At 40.5% G+C, this 27,761-nt stretch overlaps 1 protein-coding gene across 11 annotated transcripts in view; it reads right to left on the bottom strand.

Annotated features, from left to right (window-relative positions):
- Positions 1–20,354, bottom strand: part of CNR1 (cannabinoid receptor 1) — a 69,897-nt gene extending 49,543 nt beyond the window's left edge. For 6 of the 11 annotated variants that reach the window (XR_005596257.1, XR_005596256.1, XR_005596258.1 and 3 more), the window contains exons 1-2: positions 6,649–7,000; positions 5,653–5,710 (exon numbers count right to left, since the gene is read on the bottom strand). The gene's annotated coding sequence lies outside the window, so the exon portion shown is untranslated. The other 5 variants (XM_039530596.1, XM_039530594.1, XM_039530595.1 and 2 more) reach the window with 5 other exon arrangements.
- Between the last annotated feature and the right edge of the window lie 7,407 nt (positions 20,355–27,761).

The raw sequence follows: 27,761 nt of genomic DNA, 5'->3' as shown, positions 1-27,761 counted from the left end.
CTGGAAAATGGGGAAAGATATTGCATAGAAAATTGTTTTCATTTTTCATCAAAATTTTCTAAGCAGTTCCACCAGAAAGATATTACAATTACCCTAGAATTGAACTGAGTTGTCTGATTTCGAAGAACCTTGTGGAACAACATTTTCTGACTTTTTCCATTTAGAAACAATTGCCAGTGCAGAGATTACTTTAAATTGAACAATCATTGTTTGTATTTTGAAAGGTATTGAGGGTGTTGTAAATTTAACTGCAAGGAAAGAACAATGAAGGAGCCTATCAACAGAGATTGATATACAAACATAGGTTTCACTCTTCACCCTGTCCATATTACTGTATGTGTGTCAAGCTCTGTGTTGCAGTAATCTGAGCTACATATCAAAGGCCTAGTACCAGGGTACTGGATATATAATAATTATTGAAAATTAATTATTAAAAATTGTTTTATATGCATTTGGAGGATAATGAGCATCATTATTCTGTTAATTACTTCTGTTAAGTGCACCAGGGAAATTGGTATAGCAGAATGCAAAGGAAAAGTGGTGGTATTCTACTCAAGCTGTGCCCACAATCCCAGAATGTTTCTGATAAAATAAACAGTAGTGAAATAGTCAATATTGACATTTTAATTTGGATCAATAAAACTTCAGAGTTAACACCCCATAGAGATGAATAGGGGCAGTTCATTTTTGCCCTAAACCTACCAGGCCTGATTCTCACTTGCACTAAGGCCTCTTTACACTACTCTGATAGTATAAAAGGACCTTAAATATATACCTTAAAGCCACTTCATATTGCCAGAATGGTGTAAAAGGGTCACAGTGCAAGTGAGAAGGAGACCCATTGTTTTTGTTTATATTAAGCCTTAATCAGACATTCAGAAGGTTATATCAGCAACTATAAGTGCTAGAAAATTATTTTGTTTTGTTTTGTGTGTGTTAAAATGGAAGCTTAAACTCTGGAGAAACTGATGGGGTCACCAGCAAAATTACTGTATATACTTGTTCATAAGCCGAAATTTTTTAGTAAAAAAAGGAAGCACCAGAGAAGGGCATCGGCTTATGAACAGGCATAGTGAGGGAGAGGTGGGACACAACCCCTTCCCCCAAAAGAGGGAGCAAGGAGAGGCAGCACAGCCAGAAGGGAAGAGGTTGGGCCAGAGTCTCTCCGCTTCTGGCCACACGGCTCTCCCCCCAGCCTATGAAGCAGCTGCAGCTCCGGGGCTGGCACGCTGCAGCCGTGCCGCTTGGCCTCGCCCCCCAGAGTAGGCTGTGGCTGTGCCGCCCGGATGCTGGAGCACACGGTCCAGCCTGCTGGAACATGCTGTAGCTGCACCGCCCAGTCTGGCCTGCCGGAGCAGGTTGCGGCAGCGCTGCCCAGCCTGCCGGAGCAACTCCAGCCAGGCCAGAGACATCTTCCCCAGATAAGGTGGGAAGGGATGGGATGGGGAGAGTGTGGAGGTTCCGGGCTAGGGGTGAGGTCATGTGGGGGCTGTTCACAGGGGTTACTCCCTGACCCCCAGCTTCTCCCCCCCCCCCCAAATTTCCCCACCAGTTTTTGTCCCAGCCCATCAGGGTAAGCAGCTGGCACGCCAGGACACTTTGTTTACTTAGGTTTACCTCCGTGCCTGGGGACGCTCGAGGTAAACAAACATCTCCGCCCACCAGCGGCTTATTCTGATGGCCCGGGAGCCAAAGTTTGCTTACCCCTGAATTATAGGGTGAGTTTATGAACAGGTCACAAAATTTTTCCATTTTTACTTATCCATCTTGGGGGGCGGTCGGCTTAAACGAACCGGCTTATGAGCGAATATATACAGTACTAGTATTGCATACAACCACATACTGACTTCACCTGATCAGTTGGTATAGCTGGCTATAAATGTTAGAGAGCACACAAATCCAGAGAACCTGACTGCCTCAATCCTTGGAGTAAAGAGGGGAGTTCCACATTTATAAGAAAATATATCTGCTCAGTATTACTGAATATAAAAAAATATATAGTAAAAAATATTAGTTTCTTATCTTATGACAACAGAAACATTTCAAAATGGAGGTTACCATTGGTATTTCCAGAAAGAAGCAGAGATCATCTAGCTAGATACTGATACTGCACTTATGCTTTGGTATCTGAGCACCTAAGCTCTTGTCCAAAATCCACTGATGTCCATCAGAGGCTTTCCCACTGACTTCAATGCATTTTGGATAAAGCCCCTAAACAGCTAGCGTTAAAGGTAGGATATAAAGCTATACCTCAAGAGGACACTGCAACATCAATGTTGTAAAAATGGTGAAAAAGTATATGTAATAACCGGAGATTCTAATATGTAACAGAATGGCTGTGTGAGTTTTGTCATTGTGTATAGGGTTCATAACTGGGCAAAGCAACAAAATCTTCATTATAAAACAGATAGGCAGTCTTAAAATGGATTAGGTAATTTAATTCTTACTGTCTGAATAGTGATGAAAGACAACTTTCCTGAAGAACATATTGAAAATGAATTATAAAAAAAAAAATCTTACATTTAATGCACCTTTCATCCAGAAGGTACTTTAGAAATGTTTATAGTGGATTTTATAGATTGTATATATTATAACAATGATTTTTCTGTCAACTGACTTGTAACCAACTCTAAGGTGAATTGGGCAACTTTCTAACAGAACACAGCTTATAACAGTATGTGAAAAACACTTCATTAATTTCAAACTACAAAAAAAATCAATTAACTATACACATATAAAGATGATGGTAGTATTTAAATATTCAATTGTCTTAGAATTTACTTCTGCCATAGGAAAGACAGCTGTTTTAATCATTAAAGCTATAACTCAATGTCAAGAAGATTGTATTTGAGTCAAGACCGCAAATTGTTATGCAACTGAGTACATCTACTAGAAAGACAAATTATTGGGAAGGAGATACTTATTGTGACTCTAGCAGAAACTATGTATTTTCTCAGAATGAAGTACATGCCCTGGTTCAAATCCAACCTTTGTTTAAAATACAAATGAAACACATGAATTTGTGTGTGCGCATTTAAGGTTTTAGAAGGCGTATGTTACAATACCACTATGTATGCAGACACTAAGCTAACAAGAGGGTTAATGGAAGCATGAGAGGCAAATCCTACTCTGCATTTCGATGATGTTTTTCTGTATTTCTACATTTAGATTATTATAGTGATTTGCACCTTATTGTCTTTGCATAGGAGTTTTCTTTGAAAGTTCATTAGTAATATAGTTTAGGCTTTTGGGGATACAGCTGACATTAATTTTGTTTTTGTTTGCTGCTGGGAATATCATAATTGGAAATCTCTGGCAGTATGTGTGGATGCACCTATTAAAGTAGCAGTTGATTTTTATTAAAGTTGCAGTAAAACAGCCATTCAAGTGACACTGAACTGTATTTTATTGGGGTTTAGCTTGTTTTAATATAGGTAATATGTTGTCTCTGTATAAACTATAGCATGGATATATATTTAACCAATTAGCAAACTTCCTCACTTCCAGCTAGTGAAAACAGAAGTCAGAGTTTATGGCTGCAGAGTTAGCAGACGACTGTGGGCCAGATCCTCAGCTGGTATAAACCAGCATAGCTCCTCTAAAGTCAAAGGAGCTACATTGATTTATATCAGCTGAGAATCTGGGCCTATATTTCACAAAGGCAGGCCTTCATTCATGGACTCGCTTGGTAAGATGTGTATGTCAGTATTGTGAGATTTCAGCTCTCAAATGTTCCATCTAGAAACAGTTTAGCACTATTATTGTACAAATGGAGAGATTGGTGACGTGTGAAAGTGCCAATGGCAGCTGGATATCTTAGGGGACTGGAAATGAACTATTTAGCCATCCTCTTCTAAGCAATTGGTTTAAATCCAGCCCAGATCAATAGTGATCATCTGATAACAGAAATAAATGGGTGGGCTCCACTGCCATTTCCTAGTGAACAAGAGTCCACATCATGAAAATCACCAACACACTTCTCCCCTTGTTGGCAATAGTGTCCAAAATCTTTCATCCCAGGAGTGGTCCCTCCAGTATTGTGTGGAGACATATTAATACAGCCGTTAGGACCTTGCATTGCTACTGCCTATGCTGTCTGTACATGTTCTGAGGCTAGAGGACTTCAGTCTCCAAAGCTCTTAGTCTGGCACCTGAAATGAGCTCTGTAGGCTGGCTTTTAAAAATGGCTTAAAAAGAATGAAAAAATTGATTAAAGGTGAATTAGAGGCACTGCTGGTGCCAACCCTCAAAGTTTTAGTGCAATTACATAACTACATGAATTAGTTCACAGTAAATAGTGAATTCTAACTACAGACAAAAGTTAATAGATTAAAATCTCCAGCTAAAGAACAAGGTCAATAGTCTTCCCTTTTACCTTAACCTCCTCGCCACCAAAAAACAAACAAACAAAACAAATGCACGCTACTTTAGGCCATGTCACTTCTTCCACAGAAGAAGTTTTCCACAAGCCTGTGGCTTTTTGATTCCCACTACCACAGAAAATGTACAAAGCGTCATCCATTAGCTAGGAGTAGTTTTTAAAGACATGTTGGCCAGCTTGTCTGTCAATGACATTACTTGGTTTGACTTTGGTTTATCAATTATCCTTCCAGTTTGCATTATTAGGGCCCTGCAAGGTACTGACCACCCACACCTTCTACTGAGAGTTGTGGGCACTTGGCACTTTGTAGGAGTGAACCTTAAACAGCTGAATTAATTAAAGCCAACAGGGCAAATTCTGCCTCTGCTCCCCATTGCATAGTTATGTAAAGCCTCTTCAGCGTTACATAGATGTTACTAGAATCCAGAAGCTGTATGCAGTAGTGATCATGGAAAGGCTGTTTAAATTCATGTTTGGATTACAGGAGGATCAACTCTCTCCTAAATCTTGTGTAGGTCCCCCATGCAAAGCTCATTTACTCAGGGCACAAGAATACTACAATAATATGAATAACAATTCTCTATTTTTTTTTGCAGTAGGCAGGTTGTTACAAGTATTGCCATTATCTACAAAAGCTGAATTTTTCTTCAAGGCAAAATGATTGACAGAGCAATTTTAATAACCTAATAAAAATAAATAGTAAAATTCTTCCTAAAAAAAGTAATATGACAGTGCTGCTAAAAACTGCAGATATGCTGAGAACAAGAAGTCAAAACAAACAATACTAAAATAATACAATGATAATAATCATGATTCACTAATTTCCATTTTGTAAAATATTTGGATTTCCATTTTACACAGTTCTTCCATGAGATTTACAGATAAATAAGAACTAGTCAAAGGGCAGCTTGTATAGTTGAAATATATTTTTTTAAATGCACTGAAATATGTACCATATATAAAATCATATATTTGGATCGTAATCCTCTCCCCAAGTCTTCAGATGTTGCTCACCATCTTAGGTTGTAAACTCTTTGGGTTAGGAATTGTATCCTATGTTTTTGTACAGTGCCAAGCAGAACGGGATTACAACCCGGACTGGTCCCATGGATCCTGCCCCAGTAGAAATAATAATAATAACAATAATAATAATAATAGACCATCATGAATAAGTAATCAAAAATGTTAGATAAATAAGCTCTACTATAGTAAATGATAGCCTAAATGAATTAGAACAGGCTTATACAATTAACATTTAGTTTAATAATTACCTTATTATAAATGGTGGTGAACAGTACAGCTGCCTAGACCAGAACTAGGTTTCCAAGCCTTAAAAAAGCAAACACAGAACACGAGAAGTGAGACTGAGTCTCACTGAAGTGATGCAAAAAGCTTGTTGCAAAAGAATGTGAAAATGTTTTTTACATCTTGAATACTGTTTATTTAACTTTTTTGGATTTAAATAACATTTTAAGTGTACAGACACTAGCTACTCAGGAAAACTCCCATTGAATTCAGTGGAAATTTTGCCTGTGTGAGGACTTCAGAGGGAAGATCATTAAAGATAATAGTAAGTGCTTTCAACAAATAAGATAGTTTCTAGATATGGTGAGCCAAAAATCAGGCCTGACATAAGCAAGTGTGATGTTTATGGAAGTCACCGGACTAAATTCAGTTTTGATATAATTTAGGGATGCAGGTTTTATATTATCAGAGGGGTAGCCGTGTTAGTCTGGATCTGTAAAAGCAGCAAAGAATCCTGTGGCACCCTATAGACTAACAAACGTTTTAGAGCATGAGCTTTCGTGGGTGAATACCCACTTCGTCGGATGCAAGTATTCACCCACGAAAGCTCATGCTCTAAAACGTCTGTTAGTCTATAAGGTGCCACAGGATTCTTTGCAAGTTTTAAATTGGCTGTAAACTGGTCAGAAACCAGTGGTAAGTGATTATTATTTGTTTGTTTTATTATTGTAGTGCTCAGAGGCCCCATCAGGATCAGGGTCTTATTGTTCTGGGTGCTGTACCCTGGCACAAAGAGTTTACAATCTAAATTAAGAGAAGATACAACATGTTGGCATCACAAACAAGCAGAGAGAGTGGGTGAGGGAGGATGAGGGTAACAGCGATGGGAAGGTATGGTTACAGAGACTGGTTATGCAAAAAACACCTATCAGGCCTCCTTTATCTATATAATAAGATTCTAGGAATGTCACTCTGAAGCCTAGAATGTGCATAGAGTGTGAAGCAATGGAAACAACTCCAACCATGGCTGAGACATTTTTGTTCAGAATATCTCTAGGTTCAACCATCACAGGGATTCATGGTCTGCTACCATCCACTTTTTAAGTTCTCAGCCATTTTGACTATACGAATTACACCCAGGCGACAGCAAGGCAGGTATCTATGCCACACCAAGAAACCTAGACCATTGTGATATCAGAGGTAAGTCAACCCATCACTATCCTTAATCTACTGCCAATTTGCATGCAACACTTTCATTGGTTGTATGAGGCAGATGGTGGATTACTTGGCCCAACAATCACAGTTCTTCAAATCACCCACACAACACCACAAATAGCACACACACCCCCCCCACAGGCACACATAGCCCCTCATTTGCAACCTGCACAAATCAACACATATTCCAGAACTGACACCAGACTGTGTCACTCTGAAGTCTAGAATGTCTGTTGCGTCAGTGTCAGACGATGGAAACAGGTGGCTAAGAGCTCTTTTTGTTTAGAAATATCACCAGGTTCAGTCGTCACTGGTCCTGTGAGAACCAGACGGAATGTTGGAGTCCAAAGGTTCTGTGGCGGTTGGAATGTGACAGTTGATCAGAGAAGGTGGGAATAAGGGCTACCTGAGGTAACAAAGAGGTGGTCATGCCTCCAGCACAACTCTGTGCACAAACAGCAACATGGTTCACTACAACACAGTGCATGCAAACAAGAACCCCCAGTTTTGGCTCTTTTACTCATGGCTTTATGAATTATACCCATGTGACAGGATAGACCTTCAGCTGCTAGAATATATATTTTAAAAAAGGCACAAGCTCAACATTTTAAAATTTTTCACGTGTCATTGTTAAGCAGTTTTTTTAAAAAACAAAAAACTGTTTTGGGAGACAATAAAGCAACTGGCAGGACAGGGGAACGTTCAGATTAAGAGCAGCAGTTGGAGAAGATTGATCTGGATTCAGGATAAATTCGGTTAAGGTGATACCAACTCAGAATAGATTTGGAAAAGAATAACATAAGAAAACTGGTTTGATATAGTTTTTCATAATTAAATTCTGCAAACTAATTTCAACTAATGTGCACTTAATGATAGTAGCTGTGCCCATTCTGAGCCCAACTGAAGTCAACAGGGTGAATACATAGATACAAAGATCCACCTACACAGAGCCCATTGCAGGATCTGAGACTAAATATGCACCAACAAACATAACGAAACATCTATTGCCCAGGCTCACAGCAAAATTTTCAAATGCTCATAACTTTTAAAAATCAACCTCCAGGGATTTTTTCCAACCCAGGAAAAGCCTCCGTGCCTATGCCAGCTTCCAAACTTCAGCCATTTTAGCTTTAGCCCTGGATAAAAAAATAGTGTGGTTAGATTTTAAACTGGTAGCATATTCCTTTTCCACTCTCACTAAACTCCAGAACAACTGAAGGGAGATTGAGTTACTACAGAGAATTCTTTCCTGGGTGCTAGCTGGTGAGTCTTGCCCACATGCTCAGGGTTTAACTGATCGCCATATTTGAGGTCAGGAAGGATTTTTCCTCCAGGGCAGATTGGCAGAGGCCCTGGAGGTTCTTTGCTTTCCTCTGCAGCGTGGGGCACGGGTCACTTGCTGGAGGATTCTCTGCACCTTGAAGTCTTTAAACCACGATTTGAGGACTTCAATAACTCAGACATAGGTTAGGGGTTTGTTACAGGAGTGGGTGGGTGAGATTCTCTGGCCTGCATTGTGCAGGAGGTCAGACTAGATGATCATAATGGTCCCTTCTGACCTTAAATATGAGTCTTTGAGTCTAAATATTCTAGGGAGAAAAAAACCTTGTTTGGACAGTGATTAAAAATGGACATTTTCAGCCAAAAAGGTGGATATTTTGGAAGGGTTATGACCAAGCGAATACATGAGTTTATACTGGAAACTGTTCTGCAATCAGTGTAAGGGGTATGTGCTCTAATCTCACTGTTTTGGATACTCTCTTTCGTGCAGACTCAAGTGCAAAAAGCTTTGCAGAGTTAGTACATTGGTCAAGCAGGAATAAAAAGTGAAACCAAAGGAGGAGGGAAATAGCAGGGAAGAAAAACATAGGTTCTCTTCTGAGATTTGAAAATTGGTGGATGGTTGTTGGGGGTTGGCGCGGATGGGAAGATTTGGTGGGGGCAGAGTTATCGGATGGCTCTACCTAACAACAGGAGCTGCCCAGGAAAAGGCTCACATACCAATAGCTTTAAGATTCATACAGTCATAGAAATGTAGGGCTGGAAGGGACCTTGAGCAGTCTCCTAGTTCAGCCCCTGTGCTCTGAGGCAGGACCAAGTATACCTAGACCATCCCTAACCTACTCTTAAAACCTGCAAACCAGAGATTCCAAAAGCTCCCTTGGAAGCTTATTCCAGAACATAACTATCATTATAGTTAGAAAGTTTTTTCTAATATCTAACCCAGGGGTCAGCAACCTTTCAGAAGTGATGTGCCGAGTCTTCATTTATTCACTCTAATTTAAGGTTTCGTGTGCCAGTAATACATTTTAACGTTTTTAGAAGGTCTCTTTCTATAACTAAATTATTGTTGTCTGTAAAGTAAATAAGGTTAAGATGTTTAAGAAGCTTCACTTAAAATTAAATTAAAACGCAGAGCCCCCCAGACTGGTGGCCAGGACCTGGGCAGTGTGAGTGCTGCTGAAAATCAGCTTGTGTGCCGCCTTTGGCACGCATGCCATAGGTTGCCTACCCCTGATCTAACCTAAATCTTCCTTGCTGCAAATTAAGTCAATTACTTCTTGTACTACCTTCAGTGGACAGGGAGAACAATTGATCATGGTCCTCTTTATAACAGCCCTTAACCTATTTGAAGACTTGTTATCAGGTCTCCTCTCAGCCATCTTTTCTCAAGACTAAACATGCTCAGTTTTTTTTAAACCATTCTCACAGGTCAGGTTTTCTAAGCCTTTTATCATTTTCATTGCTCCCCTTTAGATTCTCCCCAGTTTGTCCACATCTTTTGTGAAGTGTAGTGCTCAGAACTGGACATGGTACTACAGTTGAAACTTCACCAATGTCGAGCAGACCAGGACAATTACCTCCCGTGTCTTACATACGATACTCCTATTAACATGATATTAGTCTTTCACAACTACATCACATATTCAAATTTGTGATCCACTATAACCTCCAGATCCTTTTTATCAGTTATTTTCCATTTTGTATTTGATTTTTCATTCCTAAGTGTAGTACTTTGCACTTGTCTTTATTGACTGTCATCTTGTTAATTTCAGAAAAGTTCTCATTTATATTAAAGTCATTTTGAATTTGAATCTGTCCTCCAAAGTGCTTGCAACCCCTCCCAGCTTGGTGTTATCCATAAATTTTAATAAGTACACCATCCACTCCATTATCCAAGTCATTAAATGAAAATGTAGAATGGTACCAGACTCAGGACAGACCCCTGCGGCACTTCAATAGATACATCAGAGTTTGACACTGAACCATTGATAACTACTCTTTGAATTCAGTCTTTCAACCAGTTATGCACCTACCTTAAAGTAATTTAATATAGACCACATTTCCCTAGTTTGCTTATGAGAATGCAATTTGGGACTGTGTCAAAAGCCGTATTAACTTTTTTAGAGAAGACTGACCTCAGCATTCTTGATGTCATCCATTATTAGTTCTCTTTTCCTACTAAGTAATCCTGTGTCCATCTCTGGCTCTTCTATAGAACCTCTTATTGCCTTCTGTATCCTGCCAGCTGTAATTTGTTTTGTGCCTTAGCCTTTCTGATTTTGTTCCTACATGCTTGAGCTATTCTTTTTTACTCATCCTTAGCCATTTGTCCATGTTTCCACTTCCTGTAGGATTCCCTTCTGATTTTCAGGTCAGTAAAATGCTTCTGATGGAGCCATAGTGATCTCTTACTATTTTTCCTATCTCTCTTTTGCATCAGGATAGTTGTGCCTTTAATACTGTCTTTCTGAGAAACAGACAGCTCTCCTGAACTTTTTGCTCTTAGATTTTTCTTCTCATGGGATCTTACCTGCCAGTTCTCTGAGTTTGTTAAAGTCTGCTCTTTTGAAGTACACTGTCCTTAATCTGCTGCTTTCACTTCTTCATTTCTGTAGAATCATGAAATCTGTCATTTCATAATCACTTACGTTCAAATGACCTTTTACCTTCACATTTACAACCAATTCCACCCTGTTAGCCAGAATCAAGTCTAAAATGGTTGTCCCCCTTCCTCTGCTTTCTGAAACAAGAAGCTGTCCCCAACATATTCCAAGAATTTAATGGACATTTTGTGTTTTGCTGTATTACTTCTGATGTCTGGGTAGTTAATGCCCCCATTACTACCAGGTCTTGTATTTTGGATATTTCTGGTATTTGTTCCAGAAATGCCTCATTCATCTCCTCCTCCTGATTTGGTGGTCTATAGTAGACTTCTACCATGGTGTTGCCCCTGTTTTTTCTCCTTTTATCTTTTCCCAGAGGCTTTCAACAGGTCTGAAAGACCTCTTCCCTTTTTTCCCTGCCTGTCTTTTCGGAACAAGCTATACACTTCCATACCAATATTCCAGTCATGAGATTTATTGCACAAGTCTTATTTAGCTTATGTACTAATACTTCTAGTTTTTCCTATTTATTCCCCATACTCCTTGCATTGTAGATTGTGTGAAGGGTGAGAAGAAGCTACTGCTAGGTAAAAAGAGGGGCAGAGAGATCTTTTCTCTTCCTGTTTCCTATGAGTTCGTTTGAAGCAAGTCCAAGGAGGGTTTTAAAGGCAAGGCGGGGGGGTTTTGACCTATATCCTAACAATTAATATAAAGCCATCTGAGCTGTTCTGGGATAGCCTGATGTGATGAAGCTTCTTTGTGTATGTGAGAAATTGGGCAGCAGCATACTGTATATATGCCAGAGTCCAGAGAGCTAGTACTTGGGGAAGCTATCAAGAACAACATTTCAATTAAAGGTGAATATTACTATGTTCTAATTGTATGGTGCCAACAGTGTGCTAGACATTTTGATTAAGGATTTAGCAGAGGTGGAGTTGAGACAGTAGCGTGCATAGGAAATATTGCTGAGGCGGTGATAAGCAGATTTACAGACACAGGAGCTGTGGGAGGAGAAGGAGAGTTCAGAAACAAGAATGATACCAAGGTTGTGGACAGTGGAGGCAAGTGGGAGATCTGGGTCAATAGGGAAGATATAACTCTATTTAGAGATGTTTCCCCTTTGCCAAAAGAAGCACTTCTGTCTTTGAGACATTTAGCTGAAGAAAGCTGAGAAGTCGGAAACTCCCTTTGTCTACTGAAGGCAGAGAAAGTTGAAAGAAAACTCATTGAAGGTGTTGAAGAATGCTGGTCATTTTTTGAATTTTTGATGTTTCGACAAAAATTTTCTCAGAAGATTTTTGCTGTTTTTTGACGAACTTGGCTGGTCAAAAAAATTCAGAAATTCAAAATTTCAGCAACGAAAAAATGATGAAAAAGTATTTTTTCTTGCGTTTTTCAACCAGCTATAATCCTGAAAGATGCAGCTGCTCTGCACTGTTGAGTGTCACTCGATGTAAAAGCTACAAGTTGGGACAAGATGACCACGAGGGAGAAAGTAGACAGAAAAGAGCTGAGGCAGAGCACGGAATTATGTGGGACAGCACAGAGAATGGCTTGGCACAGAAAGGGATGATCACCAAGTACAGAGAGAAAGAGCAGGTTGATTTGAAGGTGCAGAATCATGAAGAGGGAACCAGAGACTACTGGATAACATTGGAGGTGATCTATGAAAGGATGGAACGGTCCACAGTGTGAAGTTAAGGGAAACAATCAGGAAGGAAAAACCTTAATTAACAGAAAGGAAGAAATAATTAACTACTCAGAGGAGGGCTGTTTCCATGTCATAGCAAAATTCAAAATAAAAAAGGTCATGGATATTGCGGTGGTAGACCGGATTGAAGGGAGGGAGGAAAATTACTGTACTTTGCTGAAAAAGGTTAGAAACAGAATGGTAGGAAAAAGTCAAGCACTAAGGAGATTTTAAGAAACTGGAGCTGGGCCCATGACTCTTTCCCCCCCCCCATTTGAAAACAACAATACACAATTAAATAATACGGAAGTGGACAGCAGCAGATTTTAAGTAAAGTGCCAGATGCAAAGTAAATATTGACAGTGGTGGTTATGTAGGAACAACTATAGGAGAAGGACGTGTGTGATTGGGGAATAGTGGGGAGCAAAAGAACAGGTGGTTTCTTAACAGATTATTATTGCTAACTGGGAAGGAACAGAAAAGTGTTTGAGAAAATGGAAGCACTGAGGCTGAGAAGAAAGAGAAGCGTCTCAAATGTAACTACAGAATGATCAATGCAGGGGATATAATAAACAGAATGTGGAAAGGAAAGGGGTATACTGGTGATAACAAAAGGTCAGTGCAAAGAGGGTCAAAGGGGGAACCAACCATGCAATATTCATCTACTTTAGTTCTCAGGAGTCCACTTCTCTTGGAAATTATTGTTAGACCATCATATAGTGGAATGCTCAGAATTTACGATAGCAAGGTTTTTAGTTAATTTGATGTCTCACTCCAGAACTCTTTGTAAGATGTACTCCAGTTAAAAAATGGAAAACATTCTTTGGATTTTAGACCTCTATCGAGTTTTATAAAATTGAAATAAGATCAGATAACTCTTCATATTTGCATTCAGATTATAATATTCTGATATACTGCCCTTATATACACAAGAAACTTGTGAAATTATTTGCCAGAATATTAAACCACTACACCAGATTGCTTGGCAATGGTGCATGTCTTTGAAATATGCAGATGCTTTTCTTAACAGAGATAAGAATTATAGTAGATTCTGATATCCGTTATATCAGAACAAAAAGCAGAAATACATCCAACCAGTATAATATTTCATTTGCAGAAATAATTTTTTAAAAAGACAAAATTCATTTCTCAGTTTGAAAGTTTAAAATATAGTATTAAATCTCTTTGGAGAAATGCAAAGTCTTAAAAGTGTTGCAATGGTGTTTAGCATCAATAAATCCAAATTCCTGATGCTAAACCTTAGCAGACAAATTAAAGAATAATAAGTAAATGTATAATACATGGCAGAGCTACTATATGTGAAATATCTGTTGGACATTGTTTTAATATATCCCTTACACAGCCTTTGTGAGGGGAAAAGCAAAAATCTAAAGTCAGTCTATCCACTGAGATCCTGTCAATGTATTTATTTTAAAACTCCAAACCCATTTTACATAATTTTCCAAGCACAGATGCAGTCTGCACTGTTAGAGAGACAGAGGTGGCTAAAAATAAAGATTCCTGATTATAGCAAGCACATTCAGATATTCACAAAGAGAAAGAAAAAACAAAAACAAACAAACAAAAATGTTGAAAGGGTTTCCTAAAATGCAGGTGTGAAAATTACACCAGCTGGATCTGAAATAGATTTTATAGTATTCCCTAATCAACTGCTTCTGTTCATCACTTTTTAGTGGGTAAACATGATTTTCTCAGAAAGAATAAATACATGATTGCCAGAGATAAGGGTTATACTGGATCAGGCAAAATCTAATAAAATTTAGCCCTGATCTGTACAATTAGGACAAAGCCTTAAATCTGTATGTCTAGTTATGCTAACAGAGCAACATAAACCTAAATAAACTATATTGTATTAAATAGTATAGTTGAGGGTAAATAGGGGTAAATTGAATAGTAATTCAATAGTGAATTAGTTATTTTATCTGCAATATGAATCTGGCTAATTTGATCAGAAAAGCCTACAATGGGAGAAGGATTGGGCCCAAGGGTTGGATATTCATAAAGCCCTTGCATAATACACAAACATGACCAAATGTTGTCCAACCTCATGTTGCTAATTGAACTATTTTTATGTGCATCAAAGGCAACTTCAGAAGTTCTCTCAATAAGAAACTGTTTTATAAGTAATTCTAACCATTCCATAGACAGCTCCAACCTGGCTTCTGTGATCAGTTACAAACACACATTTCCAGTAAGGTAGAATTACTATTGTTGAGATATGGACTTCCACCCAGAACCTATCTGCACCTTTTACATCAGTACAGTGCCAGTCTATGAATAGAACAGAAGTAGCGAACAATATTAACAAGATAGAGGGTTCGACCCTACTAAATCCTAACATGTTTTAACTTTATATTAATAACATAATGCTATTGCTGCCTGTCCTTGCACATTTGCACGATTGCTTTTGAGTACAAGGGCCTGGCATGCATTTCTACTATCAATAGGAAAACAAGAGCAGCCTTGTTATGATTAAAAGGGTCTATTTCCCTCAGCTTTCTGTCTTCTGTGTCCATCTGCACAGCTGCTTTGAACTTGGCCAAATACCAGGTTTAGGGTCACTTGCAAGTACACATTTTAAATTAGCAGCAAACTGTACAAATTCTCTGGCATAGAAAGGAAAATATCCAAGTTTTCACGTAGATGATTGATAAATGATTTTGTATGACATTCATCATTTCAGATAGTCTGAACTATTTGGGAAGCTGCAGCAAAACATCTTTATAGACATGTACTGCTTCATGAGGAGAATCAGATAAAGCCAATATAATCATGCACAAAGAAATGAAAAGAAATCACTGAGGACAAAAATGAATTCTGCAGATACATAGAAACCTCTGACTGAATTGCCAGAGAAAGGTCACAAAGTTTGTATTTAAAAAATACATTAATCTCTTTCTAAATATACAAAACTAAACCTAACTTTTTCTATAAGAAATTTGTGAAATGAGTGACAGCGAGTGGATGAAAAAGACCTGTAGAGTCAGGAATGAAGAGAAATTTGTAAAATTCTCAGGTAGTATTCAGAGAATATAAAGATTGGTCTGGTTTTCCACTTGCTTTTGAATATTATCACACAGCTCTATTCAATAAGAGGAGAAAGCAACCGAGTACTCAGTCTCTAGAATATAAACCTTTCAGCACTGAAATTTTCAGTTCAATTATAGTTTACAAGCATTTTTCATCAAGTCTAACTTATAGTCAAAAGGATAAAAGAAGGAAATAATTAAAAAAACCAAAACTATTTCATTCTTAAAATTTCAATAGCCAAATTAGAAAATTGTGAACACTGAAACAGAAAGAGAGACTTACATTGGTTGAGACATGCCATCCTTTTAGTAAGGCATGAAAGCTCTTAATGGTGTCCTTTATGCAATTGAGCCAACATAATTAACTAAAGAACAACGGCTAAGATCAAAGGCTTCAACCAGCTTACTCTCTTACTAATAAAATCCTGATTCCATAGCATGATGTAAAGTATTTTTAATTTCATGTTTTTGAGATGTTACTGGTTAGCTGATGAGATAGATTATTTCCTATGCATTTTTCTTTACCTAGCCAACTTCCCTTCCCCCCTCACCCCCCTCAGCAAGTAATCCCTGCTACAATCCCCAGTATTATGTTTGTTTTTGTCAATTCCATTTTAAAATGTTTTTATTCAAATTGTTCTGCCTTTTATTCCAAAGAATAATATATAATAAAGCAATGAGGTACCTGTATTTGGTAGTGGCTACAAAATTAATTTCAGCCTGAAGCAAATAAAAAATTAAACAGTCATCTTTTTAAGCTATTTAAAGGTGTTTCATGCATTTCTTTTACAGTTAATTTAATAAACTCTTTCTGCATAATAAATACCTCCAACACAATCAATGAGCCTTTTTCTTTCTTGAGAAGAAACGGGAAAACCTATGGCAAGCAGTTATTAAGTGTAATCTGCAAAGAATAATTAACTGCTCTCAACTAATTGTTATCATTTTAACAGTTTGAGTACTCTAACATTATTAAATTCCAAAAACACCACTCTGGTCCTGCACCTAAGTTTGCTAGATGGGAATATTAGTATCACCACTATACAGAGAACAACATGTTCCTTTAGGAAATGGTGAACAATAAAACTGAAAATAAGGGATGCAAATAAAAAGGATAAAAATCCAACACCCTACATATAAGACTTAAAAAAAAACCCCTCTAAACAAATAATTATATATTAAAGCATAGAAATACCTAAAAAGAAGAATTTTTCAGCTCTAGTTCACTGTCATACATTTCCCTAACTCTTCTGAAATATACTACCTATCATCAAAGCTGTGTAACATGTTCATGTAATCTCCTTTCATACAGGAAGTAACACTCATCGTAATTTTAGGAAAATGGGAAAAGCTATAGATTTCATCTTCTAACACCATTTTACTAATCTTAAACCAAAGTATCACAGTGAAACCTTTTCTCCTATCAAAGACTTAATACATACCTCATCCAGGGGTCTCCCCAATGTAGATTAGCTGATATCTTTGAAACAAAATAATGTTTACAACAAACCCAGTTGGCTACTTGTAATTGTAAATCTGAAGGTTTATTATGATACACGCAAGAAGTTTAAAAACACCTGACTGGGTTTTTTTTCTTTTTTTCCCAGTTCTTAGGTTTAAAAAAATCCAACAATACTGAATATTCAAATGATATTCAATGCTCAAGGTTTAGTGACATCCTCGCTGAACATCTTTGCATACCCAATTACAAGTTGACTTTTATTTCAGTTAAAATCTCAATAGCAGAGGGTTATCTTTTTTTGGGGGGGGAAGAGGTGGAGGGAGAAGTATAGAAAAAAAATCAATAAGAATGTTATCCATTTTAAATTATCAGTGAGTTAGGATTAGAGAAGAAATCCTCAATGTCAGATAAAGTCCTGTGGGAACCTAAGAGGTTGATTTCTCTGAGAGCTTCAGAATTACAGAAGAATAGAGCTATATTAACCATAAGACCACAAGTCCTTAGCACCTATAGGGCTCCTTCTTGTCAGGAACTGGATTTGTCCTTTTTATTCAATACACATCTATTAAGGGAAGTAATGAAACTGAGACAAAATTTTCCATCCAGTAAATGTTGTTCTATAACAAACTGTCCTTACCAATCTTAGGTTAGACTGCTGAGATAGTGTGAAAAACAGAAAAATAAGACAGACAGCCATGAGGAAATTACTGAGCATCATTCAAAACAGACAAAAGACCATAATTAATATACATGTGTAAAGAAAATAAACTACAATACTCAGAAGACTTTTGGTAGCCTTTTAACAAGCATGTAGCTTTCAGTAACATATTCATTTTACCAACATGCTATTCATGTATGTACACACAGTAAAACAACCATTACATACATACAGAACACACAGATTCACAGTGTTACCATTTAAACCTCAAATTCATGAAAATACACTAAAAATAAGTAAAGGTCATTGTTTTTGTGTGCAGGGAGGACTGTCTCTAATAATTATTTAATTAAATGGCAATTTATTGGGACAGTCTCCTGCATTTTATTATTCCTGTTTTGTTCAAGGCACATAATTTGTTCTGCTAATAAGGGGCATTACTACTGTAATTTACAAGCCACTGCAAAGAAAGTTTATTGGTTTAACAGGTATTGTTTGAAGAGGGTTCTAATGCATTCCTCTACATTTGATGAGGAGAAATTTTTTTCAACAGGATGCGTGTGTCCCTTTGTAATATGATTGTAAACTCCTTGGGACACGGACTGCATCTTCCCCTGTATTCTGTACAGCACCAAGAATGTGCTTAACAAATAATCCATAGTATATTATTATACAGATGATTACATGTATTACTTAAGTGTGTTAGTAGGGGGTACACAGAGATAGAAAGAGAGAGAGGGTCAGCAAGCTATTTGTAATAGACACACACACAGGCAGCCACACGCAGAGGGTCAGCAAGCTATTTTGATACACACACACACGGTCAGAAAGCTATTCGTAATAGTCAGACAGATACCTGAGCCCTAAAATACTAGAGGAACTGACCAGCGACACTGGGAGGAACACAGCCTCTTGACCAGCACCGCAAAGAAGTTGATCTGGCATTGACCGTAGGGTAGTAGCCGGGATCTCTCCCCCCACACTGAGATGCGCTTCCAGGGCTGCCCTCCCAGACACACACTCGGGAGGGGACGGCTAGGTCCGTGCTGAGCGCCCCTTCCGCTCTTCCTTACCCTTCACATCGGCCCGGCTCGGCTCCTGCTCCGGGGCGCTGCTCCTTCTCGCCTGCCTCGTGCTCTTGCCAAGTGGCGCGGCGGCTCCTCCGCCGGACTGAGCCGCGCTCCCACGCTTACTACAGCCACCCGCCCACCCCCCAGCGGGGAGCACGCGGGCCGCCCCGCCCCGCCCCGGCCGGGCCGGGCCAGGGGCGCCGGGGAGAGGGGGGAGGCGGCGCTGGGAGCTGGGGAAGGACGGCAGGCAGGCTCAGGCAGCGCGCCGGGCGCTGCTCTCCATGTGCTGCTCCTGCCCCTGGCTGGGAGGAAGCCGCCCCCAGTCCTCCTCCTCCGCCGCTCCTGCAGCTGCTGCGCGCCCGGCCCCGGCTGAGTGTATGTGTCCGCGCCTCTCCTCCCAGCCTGGCTCCTCGCGCCCCCCTCTTTCTCTCGGGTCCCATTTATGAAGCTCCGTCCCCATCACGTGTTAATGTGCCTTTGTCCTGGCCCTGGCAGCGGCAGAGACACGGCAACAGTAACTAGCGGGGAAGGGGGCAAAGCACAGCAGCAAACTTCATTCACACGCCTGGGGAGGGAAGGATGGTCACCGCCCTGGGGAAGCGGGGCTGGAGGGGGGCGGCTGCTCCGGGCATTGGGGTGCTGGAAGGAAGAGGGTGACCGGGGAGTGCTCTGTGCAGGGGGGTGCCGGAGGAAAGATGAGGCTGTTCTGTGCATGAGGGTGCAGGGGGAGGAGGGCGAACGGGGGCTGCTCTGTGCATTGGGGTGCTGGGGAAGGGGGGACTGTTCTGTGCATGGGACAGGAGGGGGACCGGGGACTGTTATGTGCATCGGGGTGTTGGAGGAGAAGGTGGAAGGTGAGGCTGTTCTGTGCATTGGAGTGCTGGGGGAGGAGAGGGAGGGGGTCTGTTCTGTGCATTGGGGTGCTGGGAGGAGAGGGAGGGGGTTCTGTTCTGTGCATTGGGGTGCTGGGGGAGGAGAGGGAAGGGGGTCTGTTCTGTGCATTGGGGAGCTGGGTTCTGTGTATTGGGGTGCTGGGTGGAGAGGAGCTGTTCTGTGCATTGGGGTGCTGGGGAGGCGGGGCTGCTCTGTGCGCTGAGATGCTGGGAGGGCAAGGGGGAAGTTGCGCTGCTCTGGGTATGAAAGCGTTAGATGGGGGAGATGATTAAGATCTCCGTTTCCAAGGACAACCTTGTCCCCACTTCCCCTCTCCTGAAGGGACCGTGTCCTGGACAAGACTCCCTCCCTGCCCCGCTGCCTTCTGCTCCTTTCCAGCAACCTAGCAACGTCTCCCCTGCCTTTGCACACAGCCTTCCCCATTCATCCCGTTATGGGCTTTAAATTATTAATGATTATTATCATCATCGTCTTGCTGTTGTCTTTTGCGGAATGACAGCAGCTGGGGAGGGACAGAAGGGCATGGTCTGGACCCACTGCCAGGTGGGGGTGGGAATAACGCCTTTCCCAACCCCCAGGGGCAGCAGATCTCTCCTTCCCCACAGAGGAAGGGGAGAAGTGTTGCCCTGCAATGTTGCTGCTGCCCTTTCTGCCCCCGATCAGGCGGGGCATTGCCCGGCACGGCGGCACCCAGTGTAATTCACACACGCACAAGCTCACCGGCGGGCCACGTCTCCGCAAGCTGTTCTCGCTTGGTCCGAACCGGGACGGCATCCGCCAAAGCCAGGTCACCCAGCCCTCCTCCGCCTTCTGTTATGTGACTGCAAAACCCACCGAGGAAGCATCCTGCCGGGCGCAGGCTGCTGTACCAGCGGGGGGAATTTAGGGGACATGCTAATTAGCTGGTTACAATAACAGCAGCCCTCTGCTTGCTTCCCATATGCACAGATCAAACCCTGATTGGGCTTTACATTTATCATGGTTATGGCTTAAAACGCATTCACACACGAGGCTGATGAGCAAGAGCTGAATGGTTTTTTTTTAACTTTGTCTCTTGGGCTGCACTTGTTCAACAACCATGGCCACAAACCTATCTGCATATCAAGTCTGCAACCTCTCCCTGTCCATTGGGAAGGCACTTGTCACTGTAGTATCTAGGCTCCCAAACTCTGGCCTAATACATGTGACTCCCCTCCCAACCCAATCATTTCTGTAGGTCAGGGATTGCACCTTCAACGTTTGCACAGAAACCAGCCCAATAAATAATAAATTACAGTAATCAAATAATAATGTCAGCTACAATTAAGGGAATCCCTGATCTCTGAGCACTAAAATGTCAGCCAGGACTCAAAGACAGGAGACAAGCCTGAAAAGTTGGAATTTATTTTAAATACAATTAACTGAAAAACAAATCTATATCCCACCCCCAGTACCTATCTCTATAGTAGTAGAAAGATGTGATTGTTCCCACATGTATGAATACAAATAATATAATTTACATAGTATCTTAAAATATCAACTGGTCAATCCAAAGAACACACCCGTGAAGAAGGTATTATTCTCCTCATTTTTCAGCTAGAGAAACTGAGGCAGAGAGGATAACACATGAATCTTCAAAAGTGACTAGAGATTTGCAGGAATCTAAGTTTTTGGCTGCTAAACTTGAGACACTTCAAAGTGGCCTGATTTTCAGAAAGTGCTGAGTACCTGCCTTCCGAAAACCAGCCCTCTTTAATGTGCCTCAAGTTGGGCACTCTGAGGTTCTCCAAATCACTAGTCACTTTTGAAAATGTGTGTCTGTCCAAGACCACAGAGCAAGTCAGTATCAGAATCAGAACCAGGATTAGCATTTAAGACCTTCTGGCTCCCAGTCCCATGCAAAGCCTGCTAAACCATGACTTACTGCGTCTATTTCTTGTCCATGGGGCTACTTCTGATTATAACTAATAATTAAATTCACAAGAAAGAGGCATAGTATTTTAAAAGTAGCATCGTTACTCTAAAGGAAAAAAGAGGAGGGAGAGCTAACTCATTTGTGCCCAACAAGGGTTTCTGAGGAAAGACAGTCTATTTGCTTATTCTGAAATGCTGGTGTGTGGAAAGGAATCTTGTTTAACACCCCAGTAAATCAGAGCAGGTTCCTCTGTGGCTTTACATTTCAGAAATTACTAACTTGTCTTTCTACGGGAATTTAACATTTTTATTTGATTCCTTTTCTAAGAGATATTTGTGGTTTAGGGTTTTAATTTAAACTGGTTGGGTTATACTGACCTTCCAAAAGCATTGAGGGCCATATCTCATCTCCTAAGGTAAATCACATTCATTGGATGTTAATAGACAAGAACCAGCCCACAGAGAGAGTATAAGGGCATATGTTATGTCAACTGCTTATTCCTCCTTCATGTTCACAGCATGTTAAAGACCCCCAACCTGAACTAGGACTTACTCCAACTGCAGGGTAATTCTTCTTTCTGTCATTTCTAAACTCTACTAACAAGAGGGAATGTTTCAGTTTAGAAATATGCTCTCATTGGCCATGTCTACACTAGGAATTATTTTCTTAAAATCTCTCAATGTGGCTACCACCAGCTTAGTTCATTAGTGGTACCAATGGCAACAACCATATAGTAGAACAGACATTGGTAGCCAATGTTAAGCACCATGCTGCATAAACCAGTAGTTCTCAACCTTTTCCATACTGAGACCTCCCATTATCCTTTCCCAGGACCCCCTTCTCATTAGTAACATGGTGAAAGCTGGGTGGTTACGACGCCATGACACCTGCTCCCAGTAGAACACTTCTTGGTCCCAATTAGAGAACCCATGGTGTAGACCTTCTCTGAGTAAGGTTAGATGACAAAGTGCTTAAAATGGTGGATACCTAGAGCCTTGTCTTAGCTAGCACTTTCCTCATTGCCATCATTGGTGTTAAAACCAATAGTATCAATGGTGGGACATTTTAGAGAAAAAAACCTAGTGTAGACACAGACATGGAAGGGAGTGGCAGTTACTTCGTCCCTCCAGATGTTTACGATGCATTCTTGGGGATAGTATCTCTCTCACACACTTGTTCCTAGTCCTAACACTGGGTCTCCAACTGGAATTTTATACATTTCTTCATGAATCAGGCCAATCTGCCCCCCGCACAGCACTTCTTACCTCAGGTGAGAACAAGCAAGCTGAGACTAAATTCTTTGTACATCACAAAACTCCACCAATAGTTTCTCTCACAATCATCATTTTTTCACTGAAATGTGGTATCTCTGGCTCCAGTTGAAAACTAGATTCCACCCATTTCTTTATGAATTTTGCTATCCCAAAGGTCAAGTGTTTATCTATTTAGATTGATTAGATGCATCTACCTAGTACTCTAGATGCCGTATTTAATAAAAACATATACAAGAATTAGGTTAGGTAAATCAGTAGTCACAAAGGGAATCTCCATCATAAATAAAATTCTGTCCCTGCATACTCTGAAGGTCAGCAGATATGAGATCCATAAGACTAAGAGGAGGAAGGAGTTCCAAAAATTAGACCCCCTACTCTCAAAATTCCTTGGGCTATCCCTTGCCTCCTAAACCAGACAACTGTTAGCCTGAGCACTTTGGCCATAGCAAAACACAGGAAGAGAGGCACTTTTAAGGTAACTAGAATCTTTGGATAGTCTATATTTTCTCAGCAATTGATCAAACAGACAAGGATGGTCTTGTGGTCTAGACACAAGACTGGGACTGACGCTATCTGAATTTGGTTCTGGGATTTGCCTCAGACTTCGTGTCTGACCTTGGGGAAGAAGTTATAGACTTATTTTCAGAGGTGTTGAGAACCCAGAATTCTCGCTGACTTCAAAGGGAGCTCCACATACTCAGCATCGCTGACAATCAGGCCATTAACCAATCTGTACCTCAGTTCCCCATCTGTAAAATGAGGATAATAATGCTTCCTTTCTGACATCCTTTGTTTGTGTTGTCTACTTAAACTGTAAGCTCCTCAGCAATGGAACTGTCTCTTACTAATAGTTTGCATAGCATATAACACAATGGGACAATCTTGCATAGGGCCTCCAGGCACTAAAACATAATAACAATAAAAACTCAATCAGAACTGTTATTGTCCAGCAGTAGCTTTACTGCTATCAAGTGAATAACACCTCCCCCCCTCGAAAGGACAGAATACTTGCATGTGGATTGGTTATCCAGAAACTCCCCTGATTATCTATCTGCACAATTTATCCAAATGTTTTTGAAATATTTATGGTAAAATTTTGTAGTGGCCACAAAAAACTGGTAAATAAAGGATCGTTAAATTGAACACGTAATGCTATTTTCTCCTTTCCTTTAACTGCTACATTAATTTAATCCCTGCGAATGATGCTGCATTGACAGCTCTGACAACTGATAGTTACTAGCCACCTAATTGGTATAGGCACTGAAAGTTCCCCCACATCACCCCAACCCATCAATATGCCTCAGTCCTGATCTGTGGGTGAGATAGCAGTTTAGTCTGCATATCTAGTCCATTCTTGGCCTCTCAACTCAGATGGCCAATAAGGATGCTAATTATGCTGGTGATTTTTATAATGTGAATATATGTCTACTAGGGCAAGACTGAGACCGCCAACTCATTTCACATAGGAGAACAAACAGCTCTCGTATGTTAATGACTTTCTGTAACTACTGACCTGAACCAAATTAAAACCAGTGATGCCAGCATTAAAGCCTCTATCCCATCATTAACTAACCCCTGAAGCTATCCAGTCTCCCCAAATGTCATTCTCTCCAGTTTCTTCCTGCTTTGTCCTTTTAGATTGGAGTTGAGTAATGATGAACCAATTTAGCCACTGTTCTATGCAATTTAGGTTATGCACTCTGAAAATAAGAAGATGAGAGAGCCATGGATCACAGTTACCACAGAATATTTTAAGAAAAATCTTAATATATTCCTGACAGGAGTGTTAATAACCATACTGGATGGAATGTATTTGAGATTAATCTTCTGCTTTATTGATGTTTTGACTGTTCTGCTGTGGGTGGTACTTCAGGGTGCTAACAAGGTTCGTCTTTGGCTCTGAGGGAGGTGATATTGTGCCTTGTCACCTTCCTTTCCCCCATCTCCCACCAAAGGCTGCAGAAAAGAGAAGAGCTGGCAGAGTGGTGAGAGGTTGGGATGGAGGAACCCCCACTTTTAAATTCAAAAGTTTGCCAAGGTTTTGGGACTAGGAATAGCTTAATTGAAGTCTTTCTTTGTCACAGGCTTGCTGATGCTTAGGGAAGACCTCTTAGACATGTTCTTGTGGGGCTCAGTCCACACTCCCCTCCCTCTTCCTTTCTGATTCTCTCTCTGATGCTCAAGTCTCAGCTCAAACACACTGGAAAAAAATACTGTGTTCAGTATGAAATGGTGACATAGTGATCCCATTCTGAGCTTTACCTTCTGGTTTCAGCAGCTCTAATTGGCTCTGGGCTTTGAACCGTTTTGCATTGTCTGCTTGCTGAATGTGCCTTGATATAGACTCATCACAAGTCTAAGGCCAGTAGTCTCATAAGCTAAAGCTCACCATTTTGGAGTAGCTTGTTCTCCAAGGTTTGAATCTTTGAGCAGACTACTTCAGTTCTAGCTATGAGTTCATGAGCTGCTCCATTAATGATGCATGCAGCTTAGAGCACTTCATGCAGCATTTTTGTATGTTCCTCGGGAGCTAAAGGTTGGTTAAGACAAACAAGGTTTCTTTTCACTCAACCATCAGAAAATTAAAGCCCCTGAAAAGCTGCTCCAGGTGGAAAATGCTGGTTACCATAGAGGGGAGTGAGTGTGCTTTGTTATAGAGGAGGCGCCTCTTTGACCTTGGGGATGCTGCTTTTGAACCTTATTTTTACATTTTTCTAACACAAAGGAAATCACTGCCGCTCCTAAGTGATCTTTCAATACAGAGGAACACCCTCATTAGTTTTTTTCACCTCCTCACCTTCTCTCATTAAATCATACTCTTTACAGTCCTAGCTTGAGCAGCAGGGAACATTATGAGCTGACTGAAAAGCATCTTCCTTTGTTAACATATTTTTTCATCATTGAGCACCAGAACAGTAATGAGGCTGTAGATCATCTTTTCATCATAAATATGCACAGCAAAGTATAAAAAAAAGGAGCTTCCAAAAATAAATAAACAAAAACAACTGTGTAGTGAAGGGAAGAGATGGAAAAACAGGATGACAAAGCTTTTTCCTGATTCTATAAACCATGCATAGTGTACAGAAGCATCAAAGTCAGGAATGTCTCCAAATGACTGTGGGTGCTGTGAATGTTTCATTTGCCGGAAATAGGCACACGATCGTATCTCAAACTTCAGCACAACATACATAGAGATCAATCGTCAGTATGGGGGAAAAGGGCTAACACTGCTAAGGCAGCCCTAAAGTAGATTGGTTCTGTTACAGAAATATACAGATTTGTTTTCTCTCTTGATTTTTGTTCACGTGTTCTTTGTTCCTATTATACACAAAACCAACCCTCCGTGTCAATTTTTGAACAGGAACAATATACATCTGTCTTTGCCGCGTACATATGCAGTGCCAACCAAGGAAAACAGTTATGGTTTTGAAAGAGAATGACATATTCTCATCTCAAGCCACCTAATATAGCCGTTTAGAGAAGGGACCTTCTCTTCAGATGTGTCTGTACAGCACCTGGCACAATAAGCCCTTAGCTGTGATCGTGACCTCTGAGGGCTACTGTAATATCAATAGTAAACAAGAACAATAATTATTATAAAATAAAAAACATATTACTTAAGTGCTAAGCCAGTTTGCCCAGAGTAAGGAACAGTGCTTTGTTGTGCTGCCCTGGGAGCAGCGTGTGAGGGAGACTGTGACTCCTCAAGTGGAAATCTGCCTCCCAGTCTCCCTGCTGCTCTGGGGAGGAAGTAAACTGTGACAGGTCTATTCCCACTGCAACATGCCCTTCTTGGTGCACTGGCATAGCTATGCCGCTCTGTGTATTGGGTGGGTGGCATCAAGGCTCTGCCGAGTTCCCACCTCCATCCATCCCTTCCCACCAGAGGGGCAGTGAGGGTGAGGGCATAGTGGCTTTGCAGAAACTGCTTCCTCCTGCGTGCAATAGGTGGTGCTGTGCACTGGCAAAAAGGAGTAAGGAGCACCTGCTGCCCCCCCTCCCTGCCCCATTGCCTTGTACCAGCACACAGACTGGACCACAATCTGGCCCTAAAGCTTCACAGTTGGGATATTTCTCTTACGTCAGCTAATGCTTCTCTGACATAGCTGCCTTTATTACAATTACAGGAGTTTACTTCACAGGTATGGTCAAAGCAGGCTAATGATTCCAGACATACATAACCATTTTCTCTCTTACCACATCCTCTGAACCCCGCACAATTATTTAGTTAATTACAGTTCCACTAGCTTCTACATGAAGGGCAGCTCCCTTTAACATTGTGTATAAGTTTTCATTTAATAAAATGCTTTGGTTATGAAGTCACTTTCTTTGCTTGAGTATTTATTATTGCACCTGCTTTGAAATGGAAATTGAATTGCACCTGCAGGCTTGAAAATTCATCTAGCTTTATAGCAGCTGAAAGCATAGTAGGTGCTTTGCAAAAGTATGTTAAAAAAATCTGTGTCCCTGTCACAAAGAGCTTACAGTTTAAGGTTCCATTCCGAAATGAGATCCATGGGGACAGACCCATCTACCTTTGCAGAGCTCCATTAATTTCCGTGGGGTTCTGCACAGGCACTGGAATACGCCCAAACAGGCCAGATGACAGGATTGGGACCTAACATCAGAATTACTGTAACGAGAGAATGACAGACAATAAATGGGGAAGGAGTTAGGATAATAAGATCACAAAGTGACTGTTTTGGCATGTGATCTTGAGATCGTGTATTTAGATGCCATTGTAAAATATTAAGTTTTGCTAAGTTGCTTTGTTTGTTTGACAAATTCACTTCATTTAGGGGACATTGCAAAATATGTATTTGAAAATGGATGTTATTTTCAATTAAGAAAAAACAACAAGAAACAACAAGATTAAAGTCTCCATGGGAGAGCACAGTGCTCTCAAGGCTCCTCTATAAGAGGCTAAAAACAACTCTGAGAAGAAAATGTCAGATAAACTGCACCTGCATGCAGGGAGAGTTCTTAGAAATCAAAGGCACAGTACACAGGAAAACAAACAAACATCATCATCTCATGTTGC

This window comes from Mauremys reevesii, linkage group 3 (genome assembly GCF_016161935.1).
Source record: "Mauremys reevesii isolate NIE-2019 linkage group 3, ASM1616193v1, whole genome shotgun sequence".
NCBI classification, from domain to species: domain Eukaryota; kingdom Metazoa; phylum Chordata; order Testudines; family Geoemydidae; genus Mauremys; species Mauremys reevesii.
The sequence above is the reverse complement of the archived record's forward strand: the minus strand, read 5'-3'. Positions and strand labels throughout refer to the sequence as shown.